This window comes from Pseudophryne corroboree, unplaced genomic scaffold (genome assembly GCF_028390025.1).
Source record: "Pseudophryne corroboree isolate aPseCor3 unplaced genomic scaffold, aPseCor3.hap2 scaffold_480, whole genome shotgun sequence".
In the NCBI taxonomy this organism is placed as follows: Eukaryota; Metazoa; Chordata; class Amphibia; order Anura; family Myobatrachidae; genus Pseudophryne; species Pseudophryne corroboree.
Window position 1 is genome coordinate 190,922 of NW_026970092.1, and position 23,306 is coordinate 214,227.

The 23,306-nt window shown below is 43.0% G+C and overlaps 13 non-coding genes and 3 pseudogenes across 13 annotated transcripts; 5 read left to right on the forward strand and 11 right to left on the reverse strand.

Annotated features, from left to right (window-relative positions):
• Positions 1-248: 248 nt before the first annotated feature.
• Positions 249-390, reverse strand: LOC135028637 (U1 spliceosomal RNA; annotated as a pseudogene).
• A 151-nt stretch (positions 391-541) lies between these two features.
• On the reverse strand, positions 542-705 carry LOC135028627 (U1 spliceosomal RNA). Its single transcript, XR_010224882.1, has one exon. It is a non-coding gene; the product is annotated as a U1 spliceosomal RNA (small nuclear RNA).
• Positions 706-1,397: 692 nt separating this feature from the next.
• LOC135028639 (U1 spliceosomal RNA) lies at positions 1,398-1,539 on the reverse strand (annotated as a pseudogene).
• A 152-nt stretch (positions 1,540-1,691) lies between these two features.
• Positions 1,692-1,855, reverse strand: LOC135028684 (U1 spliceosomal RNA). The gene has a single exon (XR_010224925.1). It is a non-coding gene; the product is annotated as a U1 spliceosomal RNA (small nuclear RNA).
• Positions 1,856-8,598: 6,743 nt separating this feature from the next.
• Positions 8,599-8,714, reverse strand: LOC135028752 (U5 spliceosomal RNA). The gene has a single exon (XR_010224985.1). It is a non-coding gene; the product is annotated as a U5 spliceosomal RNA (small nuclear RNA).
• Positions 8,715-8,989: 275 nt separating this feature from the next.
• Positions 8,990-9,105, reverse strand: LOC135028731 (U5 spliceosomal RNA). Its single transcript, XR_010224964.1, has one exon. It is a non-coding gene; the product is annotated as a U5 spliceosomal RNA (small nuclear RNA).
• A 274-nt stretch (positions 9,106-9,379) lies between these two features.
• On the reverse strand, positions 9,380-9,495 carry LOC135028744 (U5 spliceosomal RNA). Its single transcript, XR_010224977.1, has one exon. It is a non-coding gene; the product is annotated as a U5 spliceosomal RNA (small nuclear RNA).
• A 275-nt stretch (positions 9,496-9,770) lies between these two features.
• On the reverse strand, positions 9,771-9,886 carry LOC135028737 (U5 spliceosomal RNA). The gene has a single exon (XR_010224970.1). It is a non-coding gene; the product is annotated as a U5 spliceosomal RNA (small nuclear RNA).
• A 274-nt stretch (positions 9,887-10,160) lies between these two features.
• Positions 10,161-10,276, reverse strand: LOC135028735 (U5 spliceosomal RNA). Its single transcript, XR_010224968.1, has one exon. It is a non-coding gene; the product is annotated as a U5 spliceosomal RNA (small nuclear RNA).
• A 264-nt stretch (positions 10,277-10,540) lies between these two features.
• Positions 10,541-10,656, reverse strand: LOC135028747 (U5 spliceosomal RNA). The gene has a single exon (XR_010224980.1). It is a non-coding gene; the product is annotated as a U5 spliceosomal RNA (small nuclear RNA).
• Positions 10,657-10,926: 270 nt separating this feature from the next.
• On the reverse strand, positions 10,927-11,042 carry LOC135028742 (U5 spliceosomal RNA). Its single transcript, XR_010224975.1, has one exon. It is a non-coding gene; the product is annotated as a U5 spliceosomal RNA (small nuclear RNA).
• A 144-nt stretch (positions 11,043-11,186) lies between these two features.
• LOC135028718 (U1 spliceosomal RNA) lies at positions 11,187-11,314 on the forward strand (annotated as a pseudogene).
• Positions 11,315-11,907: 593 nt separating this feature from the next.
• Positions 11,908-12,071, forward strand: LOC135028786 (U1 spliceosomal RNA). Its single transcript, XR_010225017.1, has one exon. It is a non-coding gene; the product is annotated as a U1 spliceosomal RNA (small nuclear RNA).
• A 152-nt stretch (positions 12,072-12,223) lies between these two features.
• On the forward strand, positions 12,224-12,386 carry LOC135028633 (U1 spliceosomal RNA). The gene has a single exon (XR_010224888.1). It is a non-coding gene; the product is annotated as a U1 spliceosomal RNA (small nuclear RNA).
• Positions 12,387-13,061: 675 nt separating this feature from the next.
• Positions 13,062-13,225, forward strand: LOC135028589 (U1 spliceosomal RNA). Its single transcript, XR_010224847.1, has one exon. It is a non-coding gene; the product is annotated as a U1 spliceosomal RNA (small nuclear RNA).
• A 152-nt stretch (positions 13,226-13,377) lies between these two features.
• LOC135028688 (U1 spliceosomal RNA) lies at positions 13,378-13,540 on the forward strand. Its single transcript, XR_010224930.1, has one exon. It is a non-coding gene; the product is annotated as a U1 spliceosomal RNA (small nuclear RNA).
• Positions 13,541-23,306: the final 9,766 nt, after the last annotated feature.

Below are 23,306 nucleotides of genomic sequence, written 5' to 3' on the forward strand. Positions count from 1 at the left end.
CTTGCAGCAGCTGGGCACTGTAACAGCTCCAGAGCTGCTCTGTAAAGCAAGTAAAAGGGTGTGGGCCCTGCAGCACTACCTGTAGTTTGCATTGTGCGTTGGAAGGCACAAAGTAAGCAGATGGGAGAAGTCAGGATAGTGCACAAGGGTATAGAAGGGAGGGGCTCAAGAAAAAAGAAGTGGAAACAGACAGCAAACTAGGCTGGAGAGAGACCTGAGACAAAGAGATCTGAATTATATGAGAGCCGACCAGGGGAAACACAAATTATGCAGTCAAGTTTCCCACATTTGGGGAAATCGCAGGGGCAGCACACCCAGAGTGCAATGGGTGAGCCTTGCCCTGGGAGAAGCATCTTCATGATCATAGTATCTCACCTGGCAGGTAAGTAGGAGTTGGGCTAGAGCTGGGGAGGGTCGCTGCTCGGGCACCCCCTGTCAAGTGAAGGAGATCCAACTGAGGCAGCACAAGGGAACTCTCGAAAGAAGAACAAGGCTAGAGGAAGATCTGAGACAAAGAAATCTGACTTTTACCAGAGCTGACCAGAGGAAAGCACAAACACAGTCCCCCACTACCACAAATAATGCAGTTGAGTTTCCCACATTTGGGGAAATCACAGGGGTCAGCATACCCAGAATGCAATGAATGAACCTAACCCTGGGAGAACAATCTTCATGACCATGGTATCTCCTATGCAAAATAAGTATGATTTGGGATAGGGCTGGGGAGGGCCGCTGCTCAGGCACATCTCTGTCAAGTAAAGGAGATTCAACTGAGGCAGCACAAGGGAACTCTCATCTGGGGACAACAACTGCAGGGAGAACACATATTTTCAGATGAACATGGGAGGGCAGAAGGCTGCCTAATACTGAAGCACCCCCAAACAACAAACCAAATGCAACAACTAGTGCAAGCATTCCTGGGGGAAGGCCTGCAGCAGATGGATTTGAATATGGTGATGTCATCCAAGCAGTGGGTCAAAGTTGGCTTCAACCCTCGTCTGCATATGAAAAGAATAAAGGGGTGTGCAGGGCATGGCGGCCTTTTGCGGCGCTTGGATGACCCCTAGTTCGCATTAAACACCTCCACCCTCCTTCGGTGTGGGGCTCATGTTGGCTATGCCCCAGCCCCTGAAGCATTCAAGCTGATTTCTTGCAGCAGCTGGGCACTGTAACAGCTCCAGAGCTGCTCTGTAAAGCAAGTAAAAGGGTGTGGGCCCTGCAGCACTACCTGTAGTTTGTATTGTGCGTTGGAAGGCACAAAGTAAGCAGACGGGAGAAGTCAGGATAGTGCACAAGGGTATAGAAGGGAGGGGCTCAAGAAAAAAGAAGTGGAAACAGACAGCAAACTAGGCTGGAGAGAGACCTGAGACAAAGAGATCTGAATTATATGAGAGCCGACCAGGGGAAACACAAATTATGCAGTCAAGTTTCCCACATTTGGGGAAATCGCAGGGGCAGCACACCCAGAGTGCAATGGGTGAGCCTTGCCCTGGGAGAAGCATCTTCATGATCATAGTATCTCACCTGGCAGGTAAGTAGGAGTTGGGCTAGAGCTGGGGAGGGTCGCTGCTCGGGCACCCCCCTGTCAAGTGAAGGAGATCCAACTGAGGCAGCACAAGGGAACTCTCGAAAGAAGAACAAGGCTAGAGGAAGATCTGAGACAAAGAAATCTGACTTTTACCAGAGCTGACCAGAGGAAAGCACAAACACAGTCCCCCACTACCACAAATAATGCAGTTGAGTTTCCCACATTTGGGGAAATCACAGGGGTCAGCATACCCAGAATGCAATGAATTAACCTAACCCTGGGAGAACAATCTTCATGACCATGGTATCTCCTATGCAAAATAAGTATGATTTGGGATAGGGCTGGGGAGGGCCGCTGCTCAGGCACATCTCTGTCAAGTAAAGGAGATTCAACTGAGGCAGCACAAGGGAACTCTCATCTGGGGACAACAACTGCAGGGAGAACACATATTTTCAGATGAACATGGGAGGGCAGAAGGCTGCCTAATACTGAAGCACCCCCAAACAACAAACCAAATGCAACAACTAGTGCAAGCATTCCTGGGGGAAGGCCTGCCGCAGATGGATTTGCATATGGTGATGTCATCCAAGCAGTGGGTCAAAGTTGGTTCAAACACCTTTGCAAAGTTCTATAAGTTTGATACCCTGGCTGAGGAGGACCTCCTGTTTGCTCAATCGGTGCTGCAAAGTCATCCGCACTCTCCTGCCCGTTTGGGAGCTTTGGTATAATCCCCATGGTCCTTACGGAGTCCCCAGCATCCTCTAGGACGTAAGAGAAAATAAGATTTTAAACCTACCGGTAAATCTTTTTCTCGTAGTCCGTAGAGGATGCTGGGTGCCCGTCCCAAGTGCGGTCTACTTCTGCAAGACTTGTATATAGTTATTGCTTACATAAGGGTTATATGTTAGTTTTCATCGGTCTTGGACTGATGCTATGTTGTTTTCATACTGTTAACTGGGTAGTATATCACAAGTTATACGGTGTGATTGGTGTGGCTGGTATGAATCTTGACCTTGGATTAACAAAAATCCTTTCCTCGTACTGTCCGTCTCCTCTGGGCACAGTTTCTCTAACTGAGGTATGGAGGAGGGGCATAGAGGGAGGAGCCAGTGCACACCCAGATCTAAAGTCTTTCTTAAAGTGCCCATGTCTGCTGCGGAGCCCGTCTATCCCCCATGGTCCTTACGGAGTCCCCATCATCCTCTACGGACTACGAGAAAAAAAAATTACCGGTAGGTTTAAAATGTTATTTTTTTCTCTGCAACCCACTGCTAAATTGTGCTTCCTAGCTGTTTTTTATAAAATCACTTAATTAAATCTAACTCTGATTACGTCAGAGAAGGCCAGGTACCCTACACCATAAGAGGGGGTTTGAAATTTTGACTTGTCTACTTAAAGATCACCAAAATCTGATGACAAGGTCAATTACATCCCTGGGTGGGATTGAACCACCAACCTTTTGGTTAATAGCCCATGTAAGTGCAAGAAATCCTGAAGCACTCACTCATCATGGGAAAGTACCAATGTGTTTCTTACAAAAATTCTCCAGATTATTGACTTTTTAAAGTTTTTCTAGGAAACGTTCTAGATGAATGCTTATTAGCCTTTGTCAGTATTGACTTTCGCAAGGTGTCTCTGTGGCGCAATCGGTTAGCATGTTTGGCTATTAACCAAAAGGTTGGTGGTTCAATCCCACCCAGGGATGTAATTGACCTTGTAATCAGATTTTGGTGATCTTTAAGTAGACAAGTCAAAATTTCAAAAAACCCCCTTATGGTGTAGGGTACCTGGCCTTCTCTGATGTAATCAGAGTTAGATTTGATTAAGTGATTTTATAAAAAAACAGCTAGGAAGCACAATTTAGCAGTGAGTTGCAGAGAAAAAAAATTATGCTGGCAGAAAAGTCCAATTGAGTGATTAAACAGCTCTTCATTTTCTGATTTTATGTTTATGCTAACAAATTTGCTCTCTGAAAAGTGTCCACAAAGCCAAGTCTCTGATTAACACCTTTGTAGGAATGGTTTTTCACCTATTACTGAATTAAACTTGCTTCATTGGAAAGGCATCAAAGATGCATCCTCATTTCAATGTCTACTGAAATAATACAGGTTGACACCAGGAAACGTCACTGCATCCTTGCTGCTTCCTCATGGGGAAGTCTGTTTAATGTGAAAACAAGGTGATATCTAATCAGCACACAGGTAAGGAATTAAGAAAATCTTTCTTTATGGGTGAAGATGTTTCTCACAAATTGTTGTCCCAATGCATCATTGAAATTCAAGATGGAAGATGATTTTCATATATCACTTGTACATTTTGCATTGCTCTTCTGGTGACAATGTAGTTTGTTTTTGTCAATTACCATTTCAGTAATAGGGTAAAGAAAATTAAGTGGATTTTTTAAAGAAAACAATGCTGTCAATATACTATTAAAACAAATTAAAATGATAAAAGTTATTGTACTTTAAGTAAAAATAAAAGTGCCAAAATATCAATCCCAGTTTTTGATTACTTTAATTATAAAAAAAAAAATGCACATAGCAGAGGATAGTTTCGATCAATCGACCTCTGGGTTATGGGCCCAGCATGCTTCCATTGCACTACTCTGCTGCTCATGGAAGTGTCAGAGATCCTGAAGACTAAATTGATTAAAGGCCTTAAAGTACTGGACTATAAGGAAAGACTTACTAGGCTGAATATTTATACACTAGAAAAGAGGTGCCTAAGAGGAGATATTATTAATATCTTCAAATATGTAAAGATACATAACAAAGAGTTATCAGAGGAATTATTTATTAAAAGAACACGTGGTCACTCGCTGCGACTGGAGGAAAGTTCAGAACGCAATGGAGGAAAGGTTTCTTCACTGTTAGGGCAATCAGGATGTGGAATTCCCTGCCAGGGAAGGTGGTAATGGCGGACTCTGTAATTGGATTTAAAAAAGGAATGGATACATTTCTGAATGAAAAAGCTATCCAAGGTTATAATACTTAAAATATCAACATGGTTAATCCGGGGGTAACATGAGTTATAGTAGCTAACTAGTCATAAAACATTATTCAGCAAGTATGTAGAATCATCACAACTTAAAACAGGTTGAACACGATGGGCAATTTGCCTCTATTCAACCTCAAAAACTATGTTACTATATTACTATGTTATTGTAGTATACAGAACACCACAATGCAATGAGCAGTGATAGTGAGCACTGATGAGGATACTAGAACTGACACTGAGCAGCAAGATGCAGCACTGGACTATTAGTAATGTACTGTATTATGCTGAGCAACACAATGCAGCACAAGACAATGAACAGTGATACTGAGCACTGATGAGGATACTACTGAGAACTGACACTGAGCAGGAGAGACACACTACTAGTATTACTGAGCAGCAATAAGTAACCACTGATACTGAGCACTGATATTGAGATTTCCACTGAGAGAACATAGCCACGTCCTCTCCGCTCTCTCTTCAATGCACGAGTAAAAATGGCAGCAACGCGCAGCTCTTTATATGGAATCCGAATCTCGCGAGAATCCGACAGCGGGATGATGACATTTTCCCTTGTTCAGGTTTTCCGAGTCAGGCGGGAACAACCGAGCCTGCCTCGGACCAGTGTAAACCACGTGGAGTTCGTGGGGAATTCGGTTCTCGGAGAACCGAACCCGCTCCTCTCTACCTTATACCCTATAAATTTTTTTATTTTCAATCTAAGCCCCTGCAGTTTTCTGTAAGCATCTGCTTCGCTATGATGATCAACAAGTCACAAGGGCAAACACTCAGGGTTTGAGGCGTAGATCTTAGGACCAGCTGCTACAAGCATGGCAGAGGTGTCACTATCACTGGTGACACCCAGAGAGGTGGCGAGGGAGATTGTAATGCAGTGCGCGCAGATAAGCAGTGCAATGGTAAAAAGGAGGCATGGTTTCATAGGTAGGGGCGTGGCCTGGTGGCCTGAATCTACATTTTGTTGCTCCGGGTGTCCCGGGGGTTGGGGGCTGCACCCGGGGACTAGTGTGTGAGCGGTGCTGGCTCCTGCAAAGTGACAGGGCATGGCCACCCAGCATGACGCCTCCCTTCTTGACCATGCTGTAATTGCAGTCGCACTGCAGTTCAGCGTGATCATAAAAAATGGTGTAGGCTCCTGCTGGTGCAGACTGTATGTGCGCGCAGGAAGCCGCCACCATTTTTGTGATCACAGCGGCTGAATGTGATGTCATACAGTCGCTGTGACCACGCCCCCTGTGTCTCCTCCGTTGCAGACCCCATTTTGAAGTCTTGCCCCCGCACCGCTCCATCCCTGACTTGGAAATGGAGTGTTGCTGACCCACCTCTCCCCCCCTTCCCCGCCCCGATTGACAGGCAGAGGCGATCACATTCTCTGCGGGGTGCCGCAGAAAATGCAGGCACATGCGTATGCTCTTAGCAATTTTTGCAGTTGGATCGCTTATTGTGATTGCAATCCAACCTGAATCAGGCCCTATTACCTATCACAATGCGCTGCGGGCAGTACAAAATTGGGTTAATATAGGAGAAAAACCCCCAGACCTGTGCTCCTTAACTGTACCTGGTGGCTAGTGGAGCGGCTGCCCAGTAATCAGTGTCCACCGCAGTGCGCACACGGCCCACCCCCTACGGCCTCGCTCCCCTTCAGCAGCGGCCTCGTGATCCGGAAGGGTGGTGTGTGTGTGACTGACCTTAGGATGAAACCGGAGCCTCCGCTGCAGTGACCCAGCAACCAGGGCACGGGAGTATACAGCGCCGCTGGGAGTGATGAAGCTGCAGTAAAGATGTCTATTAGACCTAGCCTGCTGCAGCCCTTGTAGATTCTCATAAAACAAGTTCTTCTTTTCTTGTCAAAATTAATAGCTAAGAATAGGCTGCCTGAGGCAGGCCCCTGTTAATTGGCCTGCTACTGAAGGCACCAACTACAAACTGAGCTCCCTGTTCATGGAAGCGGGGTTATAGAGGAGAATGCACTGAGCTTCTTGGGAACAGTCAAAAGCTTTGAGCCGGTTGGTGCCTCAGATCAAGATCCTACTCTACACCCCAATGTGAATCCTTGTGGAGTCCAGTGTACCCCACAGAAGAAATTAATGTGTCACACCCATTGGCAGCAACCTTAGAATAGCTGCTGACGGGCACAATTGAGAAAGGAAGGGGGGGGGGACATTTGAATCCAGCACATAGATGCAATTCAAATATGTAATTCGTACCTTCCTATTTTAAAATATAATGGATGAACCTCACCCTGTGAGAACAATCTTCATGATCAAGAGATCTCATATGCAAAATAAATATGAGTTGGGATAGGGCTGGGGAGGGCTGCTCGGGCAGCACCTCCCCCATCAAGTTAAGGAGATTCAACTGAGGAAGCACAAGGGAACTCTCGTCTGGGGACAACAACTGCAGGGAGACCACATCTTTTCAGATGAACATGGGAGGGCGGAAGGCTGCCTAATACTGAAGCACCATATGCAACAACTAGTACAAGCATTCCTGGGGGAAGGTCTGCAGCAGACAGATTTGCATACGGTGATGTTATCCAAGCAGTGGGCCAAAGTTGACTGGAACCCTCATCTGCATATGAAAAGAGAAAAGGGGCATGCAGGGCATGGCGGCCTTTTGCAGTGCTTGGATGACCCCTAGTTCACATTAAACACCCCCACCCTCCTTTGGTGTGGGGCTCATGTTGGCCATGCCCCATCCCCTGAAGCATTCAAGCTGATTTCTTGCAGCAGCTGGGCACTGTAACAGCTCCAGAGCTGTTCTGTAAGGCAAGTAAAAGGGTGTGGGCCCTGCAGCACCACCTGTAGTTCGCATTGTGCGTTGGAAGGCACAAAGTAAGCAGACGGGAGGAGAAGTCAGGATAGTGCGCAAGGGCATTCTTTTCTCTTAGTCCGTAGAGGATGCTGGGGTCACATTAAGAACCATGGGGTATAGACGGGATCCGCAAGAGACATGGGCACTTTAAGACTTTCAAAGGGTGTGAACTGGCTCCTCCCTCTATGCCCCTCCTCCAGACTCCAGTTATAGGAACTGTGCCCAGGGAGACGGACATTTCGAGGAAAGGATTTATTGTTAAACTAAGGTGAGCATCTTACCAGCTCACACCTTAAACATGCCGCAGAACGTGGCATTCAACAGAACACAAGCCAACGGCATGAACAATTGCAGCAAAAAGCTGACCAGAACCATAACACAACATGTGTATAACCACAAGTAATAACTGCAGACACAGTATGGACTGGGACGGGTGCCCAGCATCCTCTACAGACTAAGAGAAAAGGATTTACCGGTAGGTATTAAAATCCTATTTTCTCATACGACCTAGAGGATGCTGGGGTCACATTAAGAACCATGGGGTTATACCAAAGCTCTTGAACGGGTGGGAGAGTGCGTACGACTCTGCAGCACCGAATGACCCAACTTAAGGTTATCATCAGCCAAGGTATCAAACTTGTAAAACTTAGCAAAAGTGTTTACTAAATAGCTGCTCGGCAAAGTTGCAATGCCGAGACTCCCCGACCAGCTGCCAAGGATGAACCCACCTTTCTAGTAGAATGGGTCTTCACCTACTTCAGTAACGGCAATCCTGCCGTGGAACGAGCATGCTGAATCTTACCACAGATCCAGCGCATAATGGTCTGCATGGAAGCAGGACACCAAATCCTGTTGGGAGCATACAGGACAAACAGAGCCTCTGTTTTCCTAATCTGAACCGTTCTGGTGACATACATTTTCAAAGTTCTGACCACAGCCAGAGACTTTGACTCAACGAAGGTGTCAGTGGCCAAAGGCACCATGTGGAAAGATGAACCACCTTCGGCAGAAATTGTTGACGTGTCCTCAATTCTGCTCTATCTTCATGAAAGATCAAATAAAGGCTCTTGTGATACTGCATGGTTTGTACTGTTTTCCATGTGCTCCCAGACCTTTAAGCAAGTAGCATGGTCAAGAAAGTTCTGTTTGAAAAGAAACAACATTTACTGTCATTGTTATGCAAATAAACTTACATTAAAGCTAACAAGAAAGCACACTCGTTCTGTCTTTAAACTGATAAAAGAAACCCCAATAATATGGGGCATGCAAAAATTGAGATAAAACTCAGTTTTGCTCCTCTCCACGGAAATCTTTAATAAAAGGCGAAATATTTGTTAGTTCTGAAGAGAAACCAGAGCATGACCAAGATTCCACCTGTCGCCTGAGTGCCATGCCAGCAGTTCTCATTCAGCTGAAAGTGAGCACCCAATTTGAATGAAAGAAAGCAGATTTCTCACCAGGCTTCCCCTTGCTATAAACATGGTTTGTACTCTTTTCCATGTGCTCCCAGATCTTTCAAGCAATTAGTGTGGTCAAGAAAGTTCTGTTTGAAAAGAAACAAACATTTACTGTCATTTCTATGCAAATGAGCTTACATTAAAGCACACTCGTTCTATCTTTAAACCGATAAAATAAAACCCCAATAAGATGGGGCATGCAAAAATTGAGATAAAACTCAGTTTTGCTCCTCTCCACGGAAATCTTTAGTAAAAGGCGAAAGATTTGTTCGTTCTGAAGAGAAACCAGAACATGACCAAGATTCCACCTGTCGCCTGAGTGCCATGCCAGCAGTCCTCATTCAGCTCAAAGTGAGCACCCAATTTGAAAGAAAGAAAGCAGATTTCTCACCAGGCTTCCCCTTGCTATAAACATGGTTTGTACTCTTTTCCATGTGCTCCCAGATCTTTCAAGCAATTAGTATAGTCAAGAAAGTTCTGTTTGAAAAGAAACAAACATTTACTGTCATTTCTATGCAAATGAGCTTACATTAAAGCACACTCGTTCTATCTTTAAACCGATAAAAGAAACCCCAATAAGACGGAGCATGCAAAAATTGAGATAAAACTCAGTTTTGCTCCTCTCCACGGAAATCTTTAGTAAAAGGCGAAAGATCTGTTCGTTTTGAAGAGAAACCAGAGCATGACCAAGATTCCACCTGTCGCCTGAGTGCCATGCCAGCAATCCTCATTCAGCTCAAAGTGAGCACCCAATTTGAAAGAAAGAAAGCAGATTTCTCACCAGGCTTCCCCTTGCTATAAACATGGTTTGTACTCTTTTCCATGTGCTCCCAGATCTTTCAAGCAATTAGTGTGGTCAAGAAAGTTCTGTTTGAAAAGAAACAAACATTTACTGTCATTTCTATGCAAATGAGCTTACATTAAAGCACACTCGTTCTATCTTTAAACCGATAAAATAAAATCCCAATAAGATGGGGCATGCAAAAATTGAGATAAAACTCAGTTTTGCTCCTCTCCACGGAAATCTTTAGTAAAAGGCGAAAGATTTGTTCGTTCTGAAGAGAAACCAGAACATGACCAAGATTCCACCTGTCGCCTGAGTGCCATGCCAGCAGTCCTCATTCAGCTCAAAGTGAGCACCCAATTTGAAAGAAAGAAAGCAGATTTCTCACCAGGCTTCCCCTTGCTATAAACATGGTTTGTACTCTTTTCCATGTGCTCCCAGATCTTTCAAGCATTTAGTATAGTCAAGAAAGTTCTGTTTGAAAAGAAACAAACATTTACTGTCATTTCTATGCAAATGAGCTTACATTAAAGCACACTCGTTCTATCTTTAAACCGATAAAAGAAACCCCAATAAGACGGAGCATGCAAAAATTGAGATAAAACTCAGTTTTGCTCCTCTCCACGGAAATCTTTAGTAAAAGGCGAAAGATCTGTTCGTTTTGAAGAGAAACCAGAGTATGACTAAGATTCCACCTGTCGCCTGAGTGCCATGCCAGCAGTCCTCATTCAGCGCAAAGTGAGCACCCAATTTGAAAGAAAGAAAGCAGATTTCTCACCAGGCTTCCCCTTGCTATAAGCATGGTTTGTACTCTTTTCCATGTGCTCCCAGATCTTTCAAGCAATTAGAATGGTCAAGAAAGTTCTGCTTGAAAAGAAACAGACATTTATAGTCATTGTTATGCAAATAAACTTACATTAAAGCTAACAAGAAACTGATAAAAGAAACCCCAATAATATGGGGCATGCAAAAATTGAGATAAAACTCAGTTTTGCTCCTCTCCACAGAAATCTTTAATAAAAGGCGAAAGATTTGTTCGTTCTGAAGAGAAACCAGAGCATGACCAAGATTCCACCTGTCGCCTAAATGCTGTGCCAGCAGTCCTCATTCAGATCAAAGTGAGCGCCCAACTTGAAAGTAAGCAGATTTCTCACCTGGCTTCTCCTTGCTATAAGCATGGTTTGTACTGTATTCCATGTGCTCCCAGATCTTTCAAGCAAGTAGCATGGTCAAGAAAGTTCTGTTTGAAAAGAAACAAACATTTACTGTCATTTCTATGCAAATGAGCTTACATTAAAGCACACTCATTCTATCTTTAAACCGATAAAAGAAACCCCAAAAAGATGGGGCATGCAAAAATTGAGATAAAACTCGGTTTTGCTCCTCTCCACGGAAATCTTTAATAAAAGGCGAAAGATTTGTTCGTTCTGAAGAGAAACCAGAGCATGACCAAGATTTTTATCTGAAAATATGTGTTCTCCCTGCAGTTGTTGTCCCCAGATGAGAGTTCCCTTGTGCTGCCTCAGTTGAATCTCCTTTACTTGACAGAGATGTGCCTAAGCAGCGGCCCTCCCCAGCCCTATCCCAAATCATACTTATTTTGCATAGGAGATACCATGGTCATGAAGATTGTTCTCCCAGGGTGAGGTTCATTCATTGCATTCTGGGTATGCTGACCCCTGTGATTTTCCCAAATGTGGGAAACTCGCTTTTATACCCTTGTGCACTATCCTGACTTCTCCTCCTGTCTGCTTACTTTGTGCCTTCCAATGCACAATGCAAACTACAGGTAGTGCTGCAGGGCCCACACCCTTTTACTTGCCTTACAGAGCAGCTCTGGAGCTGATACAGTGCCAAGCTGCTGCAAGAAATCAGCTTGAATGCTTCAGGGGATGGGGCATGGCCAACATGAGCCCCACACCGAAGGAGGGTGGGGGTGTTTAATGCGAACTAAGGGTCATCCAAGCGCCGCAAAAGGCCGCCATGCCCTGCATACCCCTTTTCTCTTTTCATATGCAGATGAGGGTTCCAGCCAACTTTGGCCCACTGCTTGGATGACATCACCGTATGCAAATCCGTCTTCTGCAGAACTTCCCCCAGGAATGCTTGCACTAGTTGTTGCATTTGGTTTGTTGTTTGGGGGTGCTTCAGTATTAGGCAGCCTTCTGCCCTCCCATGTTCATCTGAAAATATGTGTTCTCCCTGCAGTTGTTGTCCCCAGATGAGAGTTCCCTTGTGCTGCCTCAGTTGAATCTCCTTTACTTGACAGAGATGTGCATGAGCAGCGGCCCTCCCCAGCCCTATCCCAAATCATACTTATTTTGCATAGGAGATACCATGGTCATGAAGATTGTTCTCCCAGGGTGAGGTTCATTCATTGCATTTTGGGTATGCTGACCCCTGTGATTTACCCAAATGTGGGAAACTCGACTGCATTATTTGTGGTAGTGGGGGACTGTGTTTGTGCTTTCCTCTGGTCAGCTCTGTTAAAACTCAGATTTCTTTGTCTCAGATTTTCCTCTAGCCTTGTTCTTCTTTCGAGAGTTCCCTTGTGCTGCCTCAGGTGGATCTCCTTCACTTGACAGGGGGGTGCCCGAGCAGCGACCCTCCCCAGCTCTAGCCCAACTCCTACTTACCTGCCAGGTGAGATACTATGATCAGGAAGGTGCTTCTCCCAGGGCAAGGCTCACCCATTGCACTCTGGGTGTGCTGCTCCTACGATTTCCCCAAATGTGGGACACTTGACTGCATAATTTGTGTTTCCTCTGGTCGGCTCTCGTATAATTCAGATCTCTTTGTCTCAGGTCTTTCTCCAGCCTAGTTTGCTGTCTGTTTCCACTTCTTTTATCTTGAGCCCCTCCCTTCTATACCCTTGTGCACTATCCTGACTTCTCCTCCCGTCTGCTTACTTTGTGCCTTCCAATGCACAATGCAAACTACAGGTAGTGCTGCAGGGCCCACACAATCTTTTACTTGCCTTAAAGAGCAGCTCTGGAGCTGTTACAGTGCCCAGCTGCTGCAAGAAATCAGCTTGAATGCTTCAGGGGATGGGGCATGGCCAACATGAGCCCCACACCAAAGGTGGGTGGGGGTGTTTAATGCGAACTAGGGGTAATCCAAGCACCGCAAAAGGCCGCCATGCCCTGCACGCCCCTTTTCTCTTTTCATATGCAGATGAGGGTTGAAGCCAACTTTGACCCACTGCTTGGATGACATCACCATATGCAAATCCATCTGCTGCAGGCCTTGCCCCAGGAATGCTTGCACTAGTTGTTGCATTTGGTTTGTTGTTTGGGGGTGCTTCAGTATTAGGCAGCCTTCTGCCCTCCCATGTTCATCTGAAAATATGTGTTCTCCCTGCAGTTGTTGTCCCCAGATGAGAGTTCCCTTGTGCTGCCTCAGTTGAATCTCCTTTACTTGACAGAGATGTGCCTGAGCAGCGGCCCTCCCAGCCCTATCCCAAATCATACTTATTTTGCATAGGAGACACCATGGTCATGAAGATTGTTCACCCAGGGTGAGGTTCATTCATTGCATTCTGGGTATGCTGACCCCTGTGATTTCCCCAAATGTGGGAAACTCGCCTGCATTTTTTGTGGTAGTGGGGGACTGTGTTTGTGTTTTCCTCTGGTCAGCTCTGGTAAAAGTCAGATTTCTTTGTCTCATATATTCCTCTAGCCTTGTTCTTCTTTCGAGAGTTCCCTTGTGCTGCCTCAGTTGGATCTCCTTCACTTGACAGGGGGGTGCCCGAGCAGTGACCCTCCCCAGCTCTAGCCCAACTCCTACTTACCTGCCAGGTGAGATACTATGATCATGAAGGTGCTTCTCCCAGGGCAAGGCTCACCCATTGCACTCTGGGTGTGCTGCTCCTGTGATTTCCCCAAATGTGGGAAACTTGATTGCATAATTTGTGTTTCCCCTGGTCGGCTCTCGTATAATTCAGATCTCTTTGTCTCAGGTCTCTCTCCAGCCTAGTTTGCTGTCTGTTTCCACTTCTCTTTTCTGGAGCCACTCCCTTCTATGCCCTTGCGCACTATCCTGACTTCTCCCGTCTGCTTACTTTGTGCCTTCCAACGCACAATGCGAACTACAGGTAGTGCTGCAGGGCCCACACCCTTTTAGTTGCCTTACAGAGCAGCTCTGGAGCTGTTACAGTGCCCAGCTGCTGCAAGAAATCAGCTTGAATGCTTCAGGGGCTGGGGCATAGCCAACATGAGCCCCACACCAAAGGAGGGTGGGGGTGTTTAATGCGAACTAGGGGTCATCCAAGCACCGCAAAAGGCCGCCATGCCCTGCATGCCCCTTTTCTCTTTTCATATGCAGATGAGGGTTCCAGCCAACTTTGGCCCACTGCTTGGATGACATCACCGTATGCAAATCCGTCTGCAAAAGTACAATGCAGCTTTTCCTTGCCGATATCTCTCTTTTGCAAAGAGATAGGCATTGGAAAATGCAGGGCTATAACGTGTAGATGAAGCACTAACAGTAGGCTTTAAAATTTTCATTCTAGTGTCTTTCGTTTGGGAGAAAAATGCAAAGGTACAATACAGCATTTCCTTGCCGATATCTCTCTTTTGCAAAGAGATAGGCATTGGAAAATTCAGGGCTATTACGTGTAGATGAAGCACTAAAAGGAGGCTTTAAAATTTTCATTCTAGTGTCTTTCGTTTGGGAGAAAAATGCAAAAGTACAATGCAGCTTTTCCTTGCCGATATCTCTCTTTTGCAAAGAGCTAGGCATTGGAAAATGCAGGGCTATAACGTGTAGATGAAGCACTAACAGGAGGCTTTACAATTTTCATTCTAGTGTCTTTCGTTTGGGAGAAAAATGCAAAGGTACAATGCTGCTTTTCCTTGCCGATATCTCTCTTTTGCAAAGAGATAGGCATTGGAAAATGCAGGGCTATAACGTGTAGATGAAGCACTAACAGGAGGCTTTAAAATTTTCATTCTAGTGTCTTTCGTTTGGGAGAAAAATGCAAAGGTACAATACAGTTTTTCCTTGCCGATATCTCTCTTTTGCAAAGAGATAGGCATTGGAAAATTCAGGGCTATAACGTGTAGATGAAGCACTAACAGGAGGCTTTAAAATTTTCATTCTAGTGTCCTTCGTTTGGGAGAAAAATGCAAAGGTACAATACAGCTTTTCCTTGCCAATATCTCTCTTTTGCAAAGAGCTAGGCATTGGAAAATTCAGGGCTATACCGTGTAGATGAAGCACTAACAGGAGGCTTTTAAATTTTAATTCTAGTGTCCTTCGTTTGGGAGAAAAATGCAAAGGTACAATAATGCTTTTCCTTGCCGATATCTCTCTTTTGCAAAGAGATAGGCATTGGAAAATTCTGGGCTAAAACGTGTAGATGAAGCACTAACAGGAGGCTTTAAAATTTTCATTCTAGTGTCCTTCGTTTGGGAGAAAAATGCAAAGGTAAAATACAGCTTTTCCTTGCCGATATCTCTCTTTTGCAAAGAGCTAGGCATTGGAAAATTCAGGGCTATAACGTGTAGATGAAGCACTAACAGTAGGCTTTAAAATTTTCATTCTAGTGTCTTTAGTTTGGGAGAAAAATGCAAAGGTACAATACAGCTTTTCCTTGCCAATATCTCTCTTTTGCAAAGAGCTAGGCATTGGAAAATTCAGGGCTATAACGTGTAGATGAAGCACTAACAGGAGGCTTTAAAATTTTCATTCTAGTGTCTTTCGTTTGGGAGAAAAATGCAAAGGTACAATACAGCTTTTCCTTGCCGATATCTCTCTTTTGCAAAGAGCTAGGCATTGGAAAATTCAGGGCTATAACGTGTAGATGAAGCACTAACAGGAGGCTTTAAAATTTTCATTCTAGTGTCCTTCGTTTGGGAGAAAAATGCAAAGGTACAATACAGCTTTTCCTTGCCAATATCTCTCTTTTGCAAAGAGCTAGGCATTGGAAAATGCAGGGCTATAACGTGTAGATGAAGCACTAACAGGAGGCTTTACAATTTTCATTCTAGTGTCTTTCGTTTGGGAGAAAAATGCAAAGGTACAATGCTGCTTTTCCTTGCCGATATCTCTCTTTTGCAAAGAGATAGGCATTGGAAAATTCAGGGCTATAACGTGTAGATGAAGCACTAACAGGAGGCTTTAAAATTTTCATTCTAGTGTCTTTTGTTTGGGAGAAAAATGCAAAGGTACAATACAGTTTTTCCTTGCCGATATCTCTCTTTTGCAAAGAGATAGGCATTGGAAAATTCAGGGCTATAACGTGTAGATGAAGCACTAACAGGAGGCTTTAAAATTTTCATTCTAGTGTCTTTCGTTTGGGAGAAAACTGCAAAGGTACAATACAGCTTTTCCTTGCCGATATCTCTCTTTTGCAAAGAGCTAGGCATTGGAAAATTCAGGGCTATAACGTGTAGATGAAGCACTAATAGGAGGCTTTAAAATTTTCAATCTAGTGTCCTTCGTTTGGGAGAAAAATGCAAAGGTACAATACAGCTTTTCCTTGCCAATATCTTTCTTTTGCAAAGAGCTAGGCATTGGAAAATTCAGGGCTATAACGTGTAGATGAAGCACTAACAGGAGGCTTTAAAATTTTCATTCTAGTGTCTTTCGTTTGGGAGAAAAATGCAAAAGTACAATGCTGCTTTTCCTTGCCGATATCTCTCTTTTGCAAAGAGATAAGCATTGGAAAATTCAGGGCTATAACGTGTAGATGAAGCACTAACAGGAGGCTTTAAAATTTTCATTCTAGTGTCTTTCGTTTGGGAGAAAAATGCAAAGGTACAATACAGTTTTTCCTTGCCGATATCTCTCTTTTGCAAAGAGATAGGCATTGGAAAATTCAGGGCTATAACGTGTAGATGAAGCACTAACAGGAGGCTTTAAAATTTTCATTCTAGTGTCTTTCGTTTGGGAGAAAACTGCAAAGGTACAATACAGCTTTTCCTTGCCGATATCTCTCTTTTGCAAAGAGATAGGCATTGGAAAATTCAGGGCTATAACGTGTAGATGAAGCACTAATAGGAGGCTTTAAAATTTTCATTCTAGTGTCCTTCGTTTGGGAGAAAAATGCAAAGGTACAATACAGCTTTTCCTTGCCGATATCTCTCTTTTGCAAAGAAATAGGCATTGGAAAATTCAGGGCTATAACGTGTAGATGAAGCACTAATAGGAGGCTTTAAAATTTTCATTCTAGTGTCCTTCGTTTGGGAGAAAAATGCAAAGGTACAATACAGCTTTTCCTTGCCAATATCTCTCTTTTGCAAAGAGATAGGCATTGGAAAATTCAGGGCTATAACGTGTAGATGAAGCACTAACAGGAGGCTTTAAAATTTTCATTCTAGTGTCTTTCGTTTGGGAAAAAAATGCAAAAGTACAATGCTGCTTTTCCTTGCCGATATCTCTCTTTTGCAAAGAGATAAGCATTGGAAAATTCAGGGCTATAACGTGTAGATGAAGCACTAACAGGAGGCTTTAAAATTTTTATTCTAGTGTCTTTCGTTTGGGAGAAAAATGCAAAGGTACAATACAGCTTTTCCTTGCCAATATCTCTCTTTTGCAAAGAGCTAGGCATTGGAAAATGCAGGGCTATAACGTGTAGATGAAGCACTAACAGGAGGCTTACAATTTTCATTCTAGTGTCTTTCGTTTGGGAGAAAAATGCAAAGGTACAAGACAGCTTTTCCTTGCCAATATCTCTCTTTTGCAAAGATCTGCGCATTGGAAAATTCAGGGCTATGTCGTGTAGATGATGGCCTAACAGGAGGCTTTAAAATGTTCTTTCTAGTGTCCTTCGTTTGGGAGAAAAATGCAATGGTACAAGACAGCTTTTCCTTGCCAATATCTCTCTTTTGCAAAGAGCTGCGCATTGGAAAATTTAGGGCTATGTCGTGTAGATGATGGCCTAACAGGAGGCTTTAAAATGTTCTTTCTAGTGTCCTTCGTTTGGGAGAAAAATGCAATGGTACAAGACAGCTTTTCCTTGCCAATATCTCTCTTTTGCAAAGAGCTGCGCATTGGAAAATTCAGGGCTATGTCGTGTAGATGATGGCCTAACAGGAGGCTTTAAAATGTTCTTTCTAGTGTCCTTCGTTTGGGAGAAAAATGCAAAGGTACAAGACAGCTTTTCCTTGCCAATATCTCTCTTTTGCAAAGATCTGCGCATTGGAAAATTCAGGGCTATGTCGTGTAGATGATGGCCTAACAGGAGGCTTTAAAATGTTCTTTCTAGTGTCCTTCGTTTGGGAGAAAAATGCAATGGTACAAGACAGCTTTTCCTTGCCAATATCTCTCTTTTGCAAAGAGCTGCGCATTGGAAAATTTAGGGCTATGTCGTGTAGATGATGGCCTAACAGGAGGCTTTAAAATGTTCTTTCTAGTGTCCTTCGTTTGGGAGAAAAATGCAATGGTACAAGACAGCTTTTCCTTGCCAATATCTCTCTTTTGCAAAGAGCTGCGCATTGGAAAATTCAGGGCTATGTCGTGTAGATGATGGCCTAACAGGAGGCTTTAAAATGTTCTTTCTAGTGTCCTTCGTTTGGGAGAAAAATGCAATGGTACAAGACAGCTTTTCCTTGCCAATATCTCTCTTTTGCAAAGAGCTGCGCATTGGAAAATTCAGGGCTATGTCGTGTAGATGATGGCCTAACAGGAGGCTTTAAAATTTTCTTTCTAGTGTCCTTCATTTGGGAGAAAAATGCAAAGGTACAAGACAGCTTTTCCTTGCCAATATCTCTCTTTTGCAAAGAGCTACGCATTGGAAAATTCAGGGCTATGTCGTGTAGATGATGGCCTAACAGGAGGCTTTAAAATTTTCTTTCTAGTGACCTTCGTTTGGGAGAAAAATGCAATGGTACAAGACAGCTTTTCCTTGCCAATATCTCTCTTTTGCAAAGAGCTGCGCATTGGAAAATTCAGGGCTATGTCGTGTAGATGATGGCCTAACAGGAGGCTTTAAAATTTTCTTTCTAGTGCCCTTCGTTTGGGAGAAAAATGCAAAGGTACAAGACAGCTTTTCCTTGCAAATATCTCTCTTTTGCAAAGAGCTGCGCATTAAAAAATTCAGGGCTATGTCGTGTAGATGATGGCCTAACAGGAGGCTTTAAAATTTTCTTTCTAGTGCCCTTCGTTTGGGAGAAAAATGCAATGGTACAAGACAGCTTTTCCTTGCCAATATCTCTCTTTTGCAAAGAGCTGCGCATTGGAAAATTCAGGGCTATGTCGTGTAGATGATGGCCTAACAGGAGGCTTTAAAAAAATTTTTCTAGTGTCCTTCGTTTGGGAGAAAAATGCAATGGTACAAGACAGCTTTTCCTTGCCAATATCTCTCTTTTGCAAAGAGCTGCGCATTGGAAAATTCAGGGCTATGTCGTGTAGATGATGGCCTAACAGGAGGCTTTAAAATTTTCTTTCTAGTGTCCTTCGTTTGGGAGAAAAATGCAAAGGTACAAGACAGCTTTTCCTTGCCAATATCTCTCTTTTGCAAAGAGCTGCGCATTGGAAAATTCAGGGCTATGTCGTGTAGATGATGGCCTAACAGGAGGCTTTAAAATGTTCTTTCTAGTGTCCTTCGTTTGGGAGAAAAATGCAATGGTACAAGACAGCTTTTCCTTGCCAATATCTCTCTTTTGCAAAGAGCTGCGCATTGGAAAATTTAGGGCTATGTCGTGTAGATGATGGCCTAACAGGAGGCTTTAAAATTTTCTTTCTAGTGTCCTTCGTTTGGGAGAAAAATGCAAAGGTACAAGACAGCTTTTCCTTGCCAATATCTCTCTTTTGCAAAGAGCTGCGCATTGGAAAATTCAGGGCTATGTCGTGTAGATGATGGCCTAACAGGAGGCTTTAAAATTTTCTTTCTAGTGTCCTTCGTTTGGGAGAAAAATGCAAAGGTACAAGACAGCTTTTCCTTGCCAATATCTCTCTTTTGCAAAGAGCTACGCATTGGAAAATTCAGGGCTATGTCGTGTAGATGATGGCCTAACAGGAGGCTTTAAAATTTTCTTTCTAGTGTCCTTCGTTTGGGAGAAAAATGCAAAGGTACAAGACAGCTTTTCCTTGCCAATATCTATCTTTTGCAAAGAGCTACTCATTGGAAAATTCAGGGCTATGTCGTGTAGATGATGGCCTAACAGGAGGCTTTAAAATTTTCTTTCTAGTGCCCTTCGTTTGGGAGAAAAATGCAAAGGTACAAGACAGCTTTTCCTTGCCAATATCTCTCTTTTGCAAAGAGCTGCGCATTAAAAAATTCAGGGCTATGTCGTGTAGATGATGGCCTAACAGGAGGCTTTAAAATTTTCTTTCTAGTGCCCTTCGTTTGGGAGAAAAATGCAATGGTACAAGACAGCTTTTCCTTGCCAATATCTCTCTTTTGCAAAGAGCTGCGCATTGGAAAATTCAGGGCTATGTCGTGTAGATGATGGCCTAACAGGAGGCTTTAAAATTTTCTTTCTAGTGTCCTTCGTTTGGGAGAAAAATGCAATGGTACAAGACAGCTTTTCCTTGCCAATATCTCTCTTTTGCAAAGAGCTGCGCATTGGAAAATTCAGGGCTATGTCGTGTAGATGATGGCCTAACAGGAGGCTTTAAAATTTTCTTTCTAGTGTCTTTCGTTTGGGAGAAAAATGCAAAGGTACAATGCTGCTTTTCCTTGCCGATATCTCTCTTTTGCAAAGAGATAGGCATTGGAAAATGCAGGGCTATAACGCGTAGATGAAGCACTAACAGGAGGCTTTAAAATTTTCATTCTAGTGTCCTTCGTTTGGGAGAAAAATGCAAAAGTACAATACAGCTTTTCCTTGCCAATATCTCTCTTTTGCAAAGAGCTAGGCATTGGAAAATTCAGGGCTATACCGTGTAGATGAAGCACTAACAGGAGGCTTTTAAATTTTCATTCTAGTGTCCTTCGTTTGGTAGAAAAATGCAAAGGTACAATACAGCTTTTCCTTGCCGATATCTCTCTTTTGCAAAGAGATAGGCATTGGAAAATTCAGGGCTATAACGTGTAGATGAAGCACTAACAGGAGGCTTTAAAATTTTCATTCTAGTGTCCTTCGTTTGGGAGAAAAATGCAAAGGTACAATAAAGCTTTTCCTTGCCGATATCTCTCTTTTGCAAAGAAATAGGCATTGGAAAATTCAGGGCTATAACGTGTAGATGAAGCACTAACAGGAGGCTTTAAAATTTTCATTCTAGTGTCTTTCGTTTGGGAGAAAAATGCAAAGGTACAATACAGCTTTTCCTTGCCGATATCTCTCTTTTGCAAAGAGCTAGGCATTGGAAAATTCAGGGCTATAACGTGTAGATGAAGCACTAACAGTAGGCTTTAAAATTTTCATTCTAGTGTCTTTAGTTTGGGAGAAAAATGCAAAGGTACAATACAGCTTTTCCTTGCCAATATCTCTCTTTTGCAAAGAGCTAGGCATTGGAAAATTCAGGGCTATAACGTGTAGATGAAGCACTAACAGGAGGCTTTAAAATTTTCATTCTAGTGTCTTTCGTTTGGGAGAAAAATGCAAAGGTACAATACAGTTTTTCCTTGCCGATATCTCTCTTTTGCAAAGAGCTAGGCATTGGAAAATTCAGGGCTATAACGTGTAGATGAAGCACTAACAGGAGGCTTTAAAATTTTCATTCTAGTGTCCTTCGTTTGGGAGAAAAATGCAAAGGTACAATACAGCTTTTCCTTGCCAATATCTCTCTTTTGCAAAGAGCTAGGCATTGGAAAATGCAGGGCTATAACGTGTAGATGAAGCACTAACAGGAGGCTTTACAATTTTCATTCTAGTGTCTTTCGTTTGGGAGAAAAATGCAAAGGTACAATGCTGCTTTTCCTTGCCGATATCTCTCTTTTGCAAAGAGATAGGCATTGGAAAATGCAGGGCTATAACGTGTAGATGAAGCACTAACAGGAGGCTTTAAAATTTTCATTCTAGTGTCTTTCGTTTGGGAGAAAAATGCAAAGGTACAATACAGTTTTTCCTTGCCGATATCTCTCTTTTGCAAAGAGATAGGCATTGGAAAATTCAGGGCTATAACGTGTAGATGAAGCACTAACAGGAGGCTTTAAAATTTTCATTCTAGTGTCTTTCGTTTGGGAGAAAACTGCAAAGGTACAATACAGCTTTTCCTTGCCGATATCTCTCTTTTGCAAAGAGCTAGGCATTGGAAAATTCAGGGCTATAACGTGTAGATGAAGCACTAATAGGAGGCTTTAAAATTTTCAATCTAGTGTCCTTCGTTTGGGAGAAAAATGCAAAGGTACAATACAGCTTTTCCTTGCCAATATCTTTCTTTTGCAAAGAGCTAGGCATTGGAAAATTCAGGGCTATAACGTGTAGATGAAGCACTAACAGGAGGCTTTAAAATTTTCATTCTAGTGTCTTTCGTTTGGGAGAAAAATGCAAAAGTACAATGCTGCTTTTCCTTGCCGATATCTCTCTTTTGCAAAGAGATAAGCATTGGAAAATTCAGGGCTATAACGTGTAGATGAAGCACTAACAGGAGGCTTTAAAATTTTCATTCTAGTGTCTTTCGTTTGGGAGAAAAATGCAAAGGTACAATACAGTTTTTCCTTGCCGATATCTCTCTTTTGCAAAGAGATAGGCATTGGAAAATTCAGGGCTATAACGTGTAGATGAAGCACTAACAGGAGGCTTTAAAATTTTCATTCTAGTGTCTTTCGTTTGGGAGAAAACTGCAAAGGTACAATACAGCTTTTCCTTGCCGATATCTCTCTTTTGCAAAGAGATAGGCATTGGAAAATTCAGGGCTATAACGTGTAGATGAAGCACTAATAGGAGGCTTTAAAATTTTCATTCTAGTGTCCTTCGTTTGGGAGAAAAATGCAAAGGTACAATACAGCTTTTCCTTGCCGATATCTCTCTTTTGCAAAGAAATAGGCATTGGAAAATTCAGGGCTATAACGTGTAGATGAAGCACTAATAGGAGGCTTTAAAATTTTCATTCTAGTGTCCTTCGTTTGGGAGAAAAATGCAAAGGTACAATACAGCTTTTCCTTGCCAATATCTCTCTTTTGCAAAGAGATAGGCATTGGAAAATTCAGGGCTATAACGTGTAGATGAAGCACTAACAGGAGGCTTTAAAATTTTCATTCTAGTGTCTTTCGTTTGGGAAAAAAATGCAAAAGTACAATGCTGCTTTTCCTTGCCGATATCTCTCTTTTGCAAAGAGATAAGCATTGGAAAATTCAGGGCTATAACGTGTAGATGAAGCACTAACAGGAGGCTTTAAAATTTTTATTCTAGTGTCTTTCGTTTGGGAGAAAAATGCAAAGGTACAATACAGCTTTTCCTTGCCAATATCTCTCTTTTGCAAAGAGCTAGGCATTGGAAAATGCAGGGCTATAACGTGTAGATGAAGCACTAACAGGAGGCTTACAATTTTCATTCTAGTGTCTTTCGTTTGGGAGAAAAATGCAAAGGTACAAGACAGCTTTTCCTTGCCAATATCTCTCTTTTGCAAAGATCTGCGCATTGGAAAATTCAGGGCTATGTCGTGTAGATGATGGCCTAACAGGAGGCTTTAAAATGTTCTTTCTAGTGTCCTTCGTTTGGGAGAAAAATGCAATGGTACAAGACAGCTTTTCCTTGCCAATATCTCTCTTTTGCAAAGAGCTGCGCATTGGAAAATTTAGGGCTATGTCGTGTAGATGATGGCCTAACAGGAGGCTTTAAAATGTTCTTTCTAGTGTCCTTCGTTTGGGAGAAAAATGCAA